The 9,891-nt window shown below is 42.1% G+C and overlaps 1 long non-coding RNA gene across 1 annotated transcript; it reads left to right on the top strand.

The window, feature by feature from the left end:
• The first annotated feature begins 548 nt into the window (after nt 1-548).
• LOC129493712 (uncharacterized) lies at nt 549-9,417 on the top strand. The gene is made up of 3 exons (XR_008661194.1): nt 549-692; nt 5,714-5,845; nt 9,216-9,417. It is a non-coding gene; the product is annotated as an uncharacterized LOC129493712 (long non-coding RNA).
• The last annotated feature ends 474 nt before the right edge of the window (nt 9,418-9,891 follow it).

Below are 9,891 nucleotides of genomic sequence, written 5' to 3'. Positions count from 1 at the left end.
CTCCTCGGGGCGGGGGGGCTCCCCAGGGACTGAGCGCGCTCCTCGGGGCGGGGGGGCTCCCCAGGGACTGAGCGCGCTCCTCGGGGGCGCGGGGCTCCCGGGGGCTGAGCGCTCCTCGGGGCGGGGACTCCCCAGGGGGCCGAGGGGTCCTCCGGGGCCCAAGCGCTCGGCGGCGGCCCCCTCCACACCCCGCGGGCCCCCGGGCCCCGCCGCCGGCCGGGCTGCTGCACCCCCTCCCCTTCGGGGGCGCCTCTGGCGCGGAGCGGGGAACCGGAGGCCCGCAGAAGTGGAAGCCCGGGAGAGACTTTAAGCAGCGGGACCCCGGAACTCCTCCGCAAGAGACACAAAGCTTCGGGGCTGGAGGAGCTGAGCTGAGCATCAGCACGTTGGAGGTGACCGGGAACTCCGCACACAAAGGACGCTCCACTTGGCTGGCTGCCACGGTGTCACGAGTGGAGAAGGGGCAGGATGGGGGGGTGACGAACGAGGTGAGGGGTGAGGGGAGTAAGCGCTGAAGTGTGTTGGAGAGTCAGGTGGACAGGGGCGTTTGAAGCTTCTTACTCGGGAACTGCGCGAAGCGAAGCCACTGCCCAACTTCCCCAGGAACTGTGTCACCTCCAGAATGCTTCCATCCTTCCGGGACATCTATCTTCTCCAAGCCCCAACCATGAAAGAAACTTCCAAATTAGCAGGTAAATCCTAGCCCCTGTCACAATGGTCTGTGGGGTTGAAGAGCAGGCAAAGAGGGGGTTTGTAAGGAAGTATCTGGAATGCGGGGATGAGAGGGTTAACTTGTAGGGCCGCCTGATACTCGGTGGAATGAGTTCCCCTTTCTGGGCTGCAGACTTTGCAGACTTACTGATGGCTTGAGTAAGTCCAAGATGACATATTAGTAAGGTAACTTAACGTGGATGAGAACTGCAGTGGGATGGTCATTGTCCTTTTGGTGTAGTCCCTCTCTCTGGGCACTCAGATGCAAGTTACAGAGAGCGCCCGTTCAGCCTTTTGGGGGCGTGTGTGCTTTTCCAGTGTGACCCATTCCTAGAAACATCAATACCCCAGTGACAGCAACCCCTTGTTGTCCTCCAGTATTTGACCTCCTCCAGTGAAGAACACAAATAAAGGCTTGACCCTACCTCATGAGGTGAAGAGATTGCTAGATTACAGGAGGCTGACACGGAGGACAGTAGGTGTGGTGGGGTTTTGCTGCCCACAGAGTGGCTTGTAGAGGTGAACATCAGTGATTTTTTGGCCATGCCAGAGGAAGTTTTAGAATTTGAGGAATATATCTGCAGTTGTTCAGCTGTCAATTTAAAGTGAACCTGGAAACTCTCTTTGACAGACGTGGTGAAACAACAGCTTTGGTGGTTATGATTAAGACCATTCAAAAAGTGCATGAAAGTTCTCTAGGCTACCATAAAGCAGACACTGAGAACATTATGAACAAGGGCAGGCAAAAAATAAACATAAATGAGTGGTGGATTCAATCAGGAAATTGAGAGTTTATTCTTTGAAATACGCACAGATTATTCAGGTTAGCACCTTCTACCATGACTTCATCTGTAATATTATTGCTAGAAACCTTCCCACTATAGTTAGGCTCATACTGAGCTTTTGAAATAGAAATTTTTAGTATTTTAAGGTGAAATCTGTTCAATAGGAATGAATATAGGTTTAGAATATATTGATGCAAATCACAATAACAAGAGTTAATATTCCTAGCCCTGTCCTGAGAGCATCCAGAATGCTCTAATATCTACCCTTGAGGATACAGATGCTGGTCCATATGTTGTTCTCACACACATTTACTTAAACCATTGAAGCGGAGGTTATTTCCATGGAGCTCCAGGAGATCTTTGCTCTTACTCCCTACTTTAATAATCACATCTTTAATATCATCACTGGTAAAATTATTCACTCCATTTAAGTTTGAAATTTTTAGAGCTTTTCCACTTCTTCGAATAGTTAGCTCACAATTTCTGACTGTAAAGGGAAGTTTTGGACATACCAAACATGTAGGTACTGTGAAGCAAAAGACTTTGGACTAGAAATGCATGCTGTTTTCCAAGCATGGAATTATCTCTCACCTTTATCCCTCACCTAATCTTGAAAGAGAATGAGAGAGGGGAAGATGCATCCTTGGCAAACCAGATACTTGTTCATTTAAGTAATTACTAAACTGTATTGCCAGGTTGTGTGTGTGTGTGTGTGTGTGTGTGTGTGTGTGTGTGTGCATGCGGGGGTGTTGCCAGCATGGTCATGTAATTGTGCTTACAAATTATATAGGGACAGTGTGGGTCAAATTTTGGATGGGGACATGCAGTAGGTCTACTAGGGTTACTTATTGTTGTCAGTAATAAGGGTAGTGACTGATGCTTGAGCACTCAAAGTCTGCTAACTAGTGACCTTTCTCTCTTGCCTGAAGTCCTTTGTTTTTTATCTTAACACACACCTACTCCATATCCTTCTCTTTCTCTCTCTGTCCTCAAAAGTAGAGCTAATCAATTTCATCTATCCAGATATATCTGTTTCAGCATCACGAAGAAAGTAATTATTTTTGTAAATTGGATAGTATAGAAGCAGAGGAAACCTCCCAGATGGAGGCAACTTAATGTAATGAAAAAGACTGGAAATTTGAGTTCTAGCCCTCTTTATTTGTCAAGTACGTTTGGCAATTTGAGGCAATAATCTGAATTTAGATTTCTTCATCTGTAAAGTGAGGACAGTGCTAATCAGAATTAATTGACAGAATGATAGATCTTGATACACATGAAAGGACACTGTTGTGATAAGGTCCCTACATATTTGTGTCACTGTCATTTCCAATACCTTTCTTTCTCTCAGATCAGTAAAGGGAATAGTTCATCAACCCCAAATATGAAGACAAAAATCAGAAATTCATGATTTGCCACCTCAATTTTCTTCCTCAGAATGAAGTGGGGCAGGGGCACTTGGGTGGCTCAGTCAGTTAAATGCCTGCCTTCAGCTCAGGTCATGTTCCCAGAATCCTGGGATCTAGCCAGAGTCAAGCTTTCTACTCAGTGGGGAGTCTGCTTCTCCCTCTCCCTCTCCCCCTGTTCTCCCTCTCTTTCTCCCTCTCTCTCAAATAAATAAAATCAGAAAGAAGAAAGAAGAAAGAAAGAAAGGAAGGAAGGAAGGAAGGAAGGAAGGAAGGAAGGAAGGAAGGAAGGAAGGAAGGAAAAGAAAGAGGCCCAGGTGTAACACATCTTTTAAAACTGTCTGATCTTTAGTTAAAACCCATAAAAAGACTAATGATTGTGCTAAATTAAAGTGGGGTGATTATAGACTGCCCATATAACATTTCAGGAATTCTGAATGTTTTTTTTTTTTTTTTTCTGAATGGTTTCATTGACTACTTTCCCTCTTCTTGCCTCCCTCCTGTGCATGTTGCTGATGCTCTTGGGACAGCCATTTGAGGGCATAACTTTTGCCTTGCACATGACTAAACCTTTCTTTAGTGTGTGTGTATGTGTGTGTGTATAAGAGAGAGAATGAGAGAAAGTTCAGAGGAATTTTGAAGATTTTGAGCCATTATTTAAATTCAGGTATTGACATTTGTAGCCCTGTCATACAGGGCAGACTTTCTTGATGGGGAACTTAGCAAGATTTGGACCAAATGAGGGAATGCTGTGGCATTCAGGATCCTAAGCACAGATAATTTGTCAGGAGCAAGAACATATTGCTTCTACACAGCTCATTTTATACATGATCTAGCTTCATATGATTATAGTCACTGCCTTGTGGGGTGTGTTGTGTGTATTCTTCTTTCCTCCACTGGTTTCAAAATGCTAACCAGCACTAGCTCATTAGTGCCTATGAAATTCTTGTTAGGTAGATAGTATAAGCATTAATATTGTCTCCTCACATTTTTATGCTGAATGTGATTTAAAATGCTTCAGTTTCTTACTCTCTATTTCTCGCTGGCAACATTGCTCATAGACAATCATCTGCATACATATGTCCTTATGATGATATTTATGTCGCATTTATCAAATTGTAGGACTATCTGGTTATTTGACATGTGCATCTTCTCCTTCAGGTATTTTTAAACCTGAGATGTATCAATGCAAACTTGGCAATAAAACCAGGCCGGTATTTTTTGTTGTTGTTGTAAAATGTCTTATATTCATCATTTAAAAAAAAATCACAATAATCTTGTGAGGATTGAATGATCACTTCCATTACACCAAACAGGAAACTAAGGTTCAGAAAGAATAAGTCAGATGTTCAGGCTCTTATGAGAGTGTCAGGGACAGAGCACAATTTGTAAACTTTTTTGATCTGACTCCAGAATCTATGCTTGCCTGATACATTTTAATATAGGACATAGAAATCAGAGCCAGTTGAGATCTGTTTGTAAAATTATTCATCGTGAATGGATTTCAGAGGAGGTTGGGAGGAGGCACATCAGTTATGGATGCTCTATCTCCTTGAGAAAAAGGAATGCTCCTAATACATACCTGTCAAATTTCGTTCCTGAGCTGCAGTAGTGATTGCATTGTTCTCACACTCTCCTCTTCATCTTTAGAGAGCCTGAAAATCAACTCTTGAGTGATTCACTGAGCATAAATTGATGGGAAAATTTTAAGATCTAGTCTTACTTTATACATTTATGAGTCAACAAAAAAATCTGATTTTTGTTTGATATCAGCTGTGATCATTTATATAAGATTTTCTTCACCTGACCTTTTAAATTTTAATAGAATTAGCTTTCTTTAACAAACTTACAGTTTTCTTTTCCTGATCAGGGTTCTGATCCTAATTACGAAGGCAAATGCATTGGACATGGAAAGTGAGATGCTATAGAGGAGGAAAGCATAAGATGTGAGGCACGAGGGACCAGTTTGAATCTCCCTACTAGCGATCTTAAGAGTAGGGAGACTACATGCTTTCTGCTTTCTGATGACACATAGTCAGTTCTTTCTCTGAAGCTCCACCCACGTCAGACACAATATGTTAGTGTTTTCAGTTTGAGAGTGTTGCACTCATTGTAGCTTATAAGTTTGGGGGGAGCAAAGATAAAACATTGATCTATGTCCTTGACTTTGGAGTAAGCAAGCCTTCTGTTTCACATGATTAGGTATTTCCCTATTGTTCACATACATATGTGTTTACATAAATTCCCGAAGTTTGAAACCCACTATTTAAAAATCAGGTACTGGTATTCATAGTAAGAAAGGCATAGTAGTTTATTTTATATCATTTTTGTGTTGGCAAACGTGCAGTCTTTAGCTGAAAAATGCATAATCTAAGAATAGAAATTACACTTCTTTTTGGAATTTGCTGATACCTTCTATAAAAGATAATTAAATATTGACTTTGGGGGTGGGGTGGGGGATGAGTTAAATAAGTGATGGGGATTAAGGAAGGCACTTGTTCTGATGAGCACCAGGTATTGTATAGAAGTGATGAATCACTATATTGTACACCTGAAATCAATATTACGCTGTAAGTTAACTAACTGGAATTTAAATAAAAACTTTTTTAAAAGACTCAGGAAGATTCATATCTTTTAAAGAAAAAAAGATATGAATAGAATAGAATTAGACATGAAATCATAGATTTGGGCACAAAAATGCGTGGAGTGTTTTCTTATTTATATGAATAATTGCTAACATTTAAGTAGTACTATGTGCCAGGGACAACACTAACAGCTTTATGCAAATAATCTTATTAACTTTTCATTCTACAGATATGCTGAGAACCTAAGTTGTTCCAGGCACTGATAGGTGTGAGTAACATGGTATAAAAAGTCATGAACAAATTCATATGATGCAGTAGAAGATGCACGTCCTCTCATGGGAGAACTTCTAGAGGACTAAAGGTGAGGTGGGAACCTTCTGGTAGGGATGGTTAAGAAGGCTTTTTGACAAGAGTGGTGCTTAAATTGAACAAGGAATAGTAGTAGTGAGAACATTAAAAGGGGAATGTTGAGGTGGCCACAGTTCATGTTAGGCAAAAGAACTGCAAGAGCACGTGTAGAGAGGAAATCCCTTAATATATGACATCAGGTTTGAACGATTAAGGATATATTGCATGCCCAATGAGAAACTGAAAATTCACGCCCCCTGAAAACAAAAACAAACAAAAAAAACCCCACGCCATCCCTCAAAGATATCATTGCCCTTATTTGCACATTTAAATCTCATCTTGGATGTCATAGCTTCTTTTTATCCTGACTTGTTTTCAAAACAAAGATTGTCTTTTATTTAGTAAACTCTATCAGAGACATCCTGAGCCAGGCTCCCCAAAATGCCACTTTGCCTTATGTCTTTAAATTTATATACAAATACTATGGCTTTTCTTTATGTGTATCTTGATCATTGTCGCATACCTCCTGAAAGTGTGAAGGATGCATCTGTGTCTCCAAAGGCATACTGGCCAGACATCATCCCTGCAGCAGCCAAAAGTGATGGCCTGGAAGAGCTTTGGAGGAAGGAGTGTGAGGAGGAACCAGACTCCTCAGAATGTGCCAGCCACTGCAGAGTGTAGATTCTGCTTACCTCAGATACATGTCTAGGAGAGGAAGAAGTTTCCTTGTTTCTTCCAAGCTCCTTCCAGTTGGTTTGGGAATTAAATTGACATGAGACAGATGAAAAACAAAAAAAAAAAAAAAAACAAACTAAAGTGCACACAGAGGCACAATAATGAAATTAAGACTTCAAGAAATGACCAGCTCAGGCGGTTTTTACACTTTTTTCGACAAAGAGACAATAAATCTATGAGGAATTGACAGGATGAGAAAATGTAACTTTGGGAGCTACAGTTGGTAAGGAATTCTAAACAGAATTTGGGCTGGGAAAGTAAAAGATTAAAAAAGTAACAAGGGTTGTTGATATAGTCTCCCTGGCTCAGATTTCTTAGAGAGCAAAGATCCTCTTTACCCGTATTACAGGGAAGGAACTATTCACTTGGGAGATTGATTTCTTGCTTTCTGGAGTCTAAGACAGGTTAAGAGGCAGGGGCGATCAGAGCGTTATTTTTGCAATGGCTGTCTCGTAAGTGACATTTATTTAAAATCATCAATAGGCCAAAGTAGCACATTTGGGGGTAGCCTGCTCTTGGCCCCTATAGATGCAATGGTTAAAAGCTTGGCAAGAAACAGAAGTGAAATCTTACTACTCAAGGTTCATACTGAAAGAACAGGCATTATTCTAAAATTCTGATAGAGATAAAAGGACCTGGATGCTCTTGTAGGAAACTCTACGTAGTTTTTACATATACATCAAAGCTGTCATGTCTCTGCTTCTGCTAAGATCTACTGAATATTTTTCTACTACCTTAGATCAGTAATATGCCTTTTTACTATTCAAAATGCTTCACTCTGAAGAATTTTGTCATGTTTCTTCAGTTTTATTATCCTCATAGTCCTAAGAGATAAGAAGGACAGATATTATTACCAACATTTTGTGGGAGATGAAGCTGAGAGATGGCTGGTCTAGCAGTGTGGTTTACACGTATAAGGTGTTGGAAGAAGGGGAGACTAAAATCTAGGATGCAGAATTCCACTGATATCTGGACTTGCTCAGGCCTTTTTGCCATGGGCTGGGGACAGAGTTATGTTTTGGCTGAAGCCAGCATTCCTGCACATTAGGGAGTACCATTTGGATTGGGCACAGGGCTCCTGGGGTCCAGGAGAGCTGATACAGGTGATATGTGCTGGGCTTCAGAACACACTGTCTGATTCAGGGTGATTGAGGGGTCATTACTGGCCTTATGAAGTGGCCATTGAGGGAACTATTAAGATTTACTTCAAGTCAGATGTCATTGCCTCATGATAGAAGTGTTATGTTTTATGCTGACAATTATAAATCAGTCATCAATGGCTCCCTTTGCTCTTCTTGTATCTGATTGAGGCTGGGGGTTGGAGACAAGGCAGAGGGGAGTTTTCTGAACACTAGAGCAATGATTCTACTCCACCCTGATATGCTCTATATTATGATCTTACAGAAGCTGACTTTTAACGACAGTAATAAAAGTCACCATATCTTTTGAGCAACCCTCTATAAGGACATTTGCAAAATATCATCACTATGTTATTTAATTTAATCCTTACAACAACCCTCTGAAGTAGGAATTATCCCCATTCTAACACTGTGGAAACTGAGTGGAGTATTAATGACTGGGGTCCTTGGGCAGAAATTTACTAGAGGACAAATGGGAGTTCCAGGCAAGGCTTTTGGGGCTTCTGCTCAAGCACATGGGAGAAGAACAAAGGAAAGGATCCTTCAGGCTGGCTCTCAGAACAGAAGGTGAGGCATGTTTCTTTTTTTAAAGATTTTATTTATTCAAGAGAGACACACAGAGGGAGGCAGAGATATAGGCAGAGGGAGAAGCAGGCTCCATGCAGGGAGCTCGATGTGGGACTCAATCCCAGGACTCCAGGATCATGACCTGAGCCAAAGGCAGAAGCTTAACGGCTGAGCCACCAGGCATCCCAAAATCTGACCAAGGATTTTTTTTTTTAATTTATTTATGAGAGGCGCAGAGAGAGAGGCAGAGACATAGGCAGAGGGAGAAGCAGGCTCCTCACAGGGAGCCCAATTTGAGGCATGTTTCTAAAGAGCCTGAGGTGGCAAAGGAGTGATGTCTAAGTATGTAGGGGTGGGAGATACAGGAAATGAGGCATGCAGGCACAGTGGGTGGAACATGCTTCATCATGCACTGCATGTCTCATGAGCATGTCAAATCTCCACCCTTAGGTGTGATTTTTTAGTGTTATAGTGAGGAAGAAAGTTAGTGAAAGGTCAGGTCAGCACTGTGGTCCACCTTGGCGCAGACTGGTTTGGTTCAGTCTTCACCAGTCTTCCTGGTTGAGTCTCTCCTTCGGTAAACGTGTTTCGTTCACATATCTGTAAGATCTACTACTCAAGAGGCATAGGGGTCCAGCTACCAAGAAATGCTGAGTTTTGAGGTCAAAGTTGAGGGACCCAAGTCCAGCCCCAGCTCTGCCTCCAGAGAGGTTAAGAAAGCCACTATAAATTATCTAGCTAAAAGGCGACAGATCAGCAATTTGAGTTTTGCTTTGACTTTGACTCCAAAGCTCTTTCTACTGCCACACTGCCCTTGTGTTTGGGTTCATTCTGAAGTTTCTTAAAGAGGAATTCCTAAGCCAGTTCAAGTGATGGTAGGGGAGCCCTTGGCATGAACAGAAGAATCTAATTGTGCCCCTTTCCATGTTACTCTGTTCTCAGGTTACTGGCCTCTTTTATTCTTTTCATCATGCCCCCATTCCTGTGAATGACTCCTGTAGCATCACTAAAATGTCATCTCCAGCTTGTTCTCCAGGAAGAATGAACGTGTGGAAGCCGGCATTTGATTTCTTCCTGCTGGCTACTGACCTTAGGGAGACAGCATGGACAGTGTGGATACTCACTCTAACATCAGGCTACCGAGACATGTTATCAGGTAATTGTCTGATCATACTGTACTCATGAGCCAAAGGCTTGATGGTTCTGGTCATTTTCCCTAATCAGAATGAGAGAGGACTTAGTCATCTGATCCAGGGCTCACCTGTTTGGAAAGTCAAAGGTGTTTTGCTTATTTCTTCACTTCTTTCTCTCGATTAGAATCAAGGGAAGGGTTTTTGTCACTCAGGTTTGGAAATGCTGCCTCTAATCTCTACCTGACTAGCTCTGGGTAGATAGAGGGATTTTGAACTGAGCAGCCTTGGGTTCTCCAACTGGCAACTGAAACTACATTCAGAGATGGTCCTCTGGCCCCCACATTTAAAATAACCTGGGGTGTTTTAAGTAAATGTAGCCTCTGGAATTAGTATTTATTCTGTTGATGGGGGCAGAAGAGTGAGCAGGGTTATTGATGTTTTAATAATCCCCTAGGTGATTCTTAGTAACACTAAAGTTTGAAAAA

This window comes from Nyctereutes procyonoides, unplaced genomic scaffold, assembly GCF_905146905.1.
Source record: "Nyctereutes procyonoides isolate TBG_1078 unplaced genomic scaffold, NYPRO_anot_genome, whole genome shotgun sequence".
In the NCBI taxonomy this organism is placed as follows: Eukaryota; Metazoa; Chordata; class Mammalia; order Carnivora; family Canidae; genus Nyctereutes; species Nyctereutes procyonoides.
This window is presented reverse-complemented; position numbering and strand designations above follow the sequence as displayed.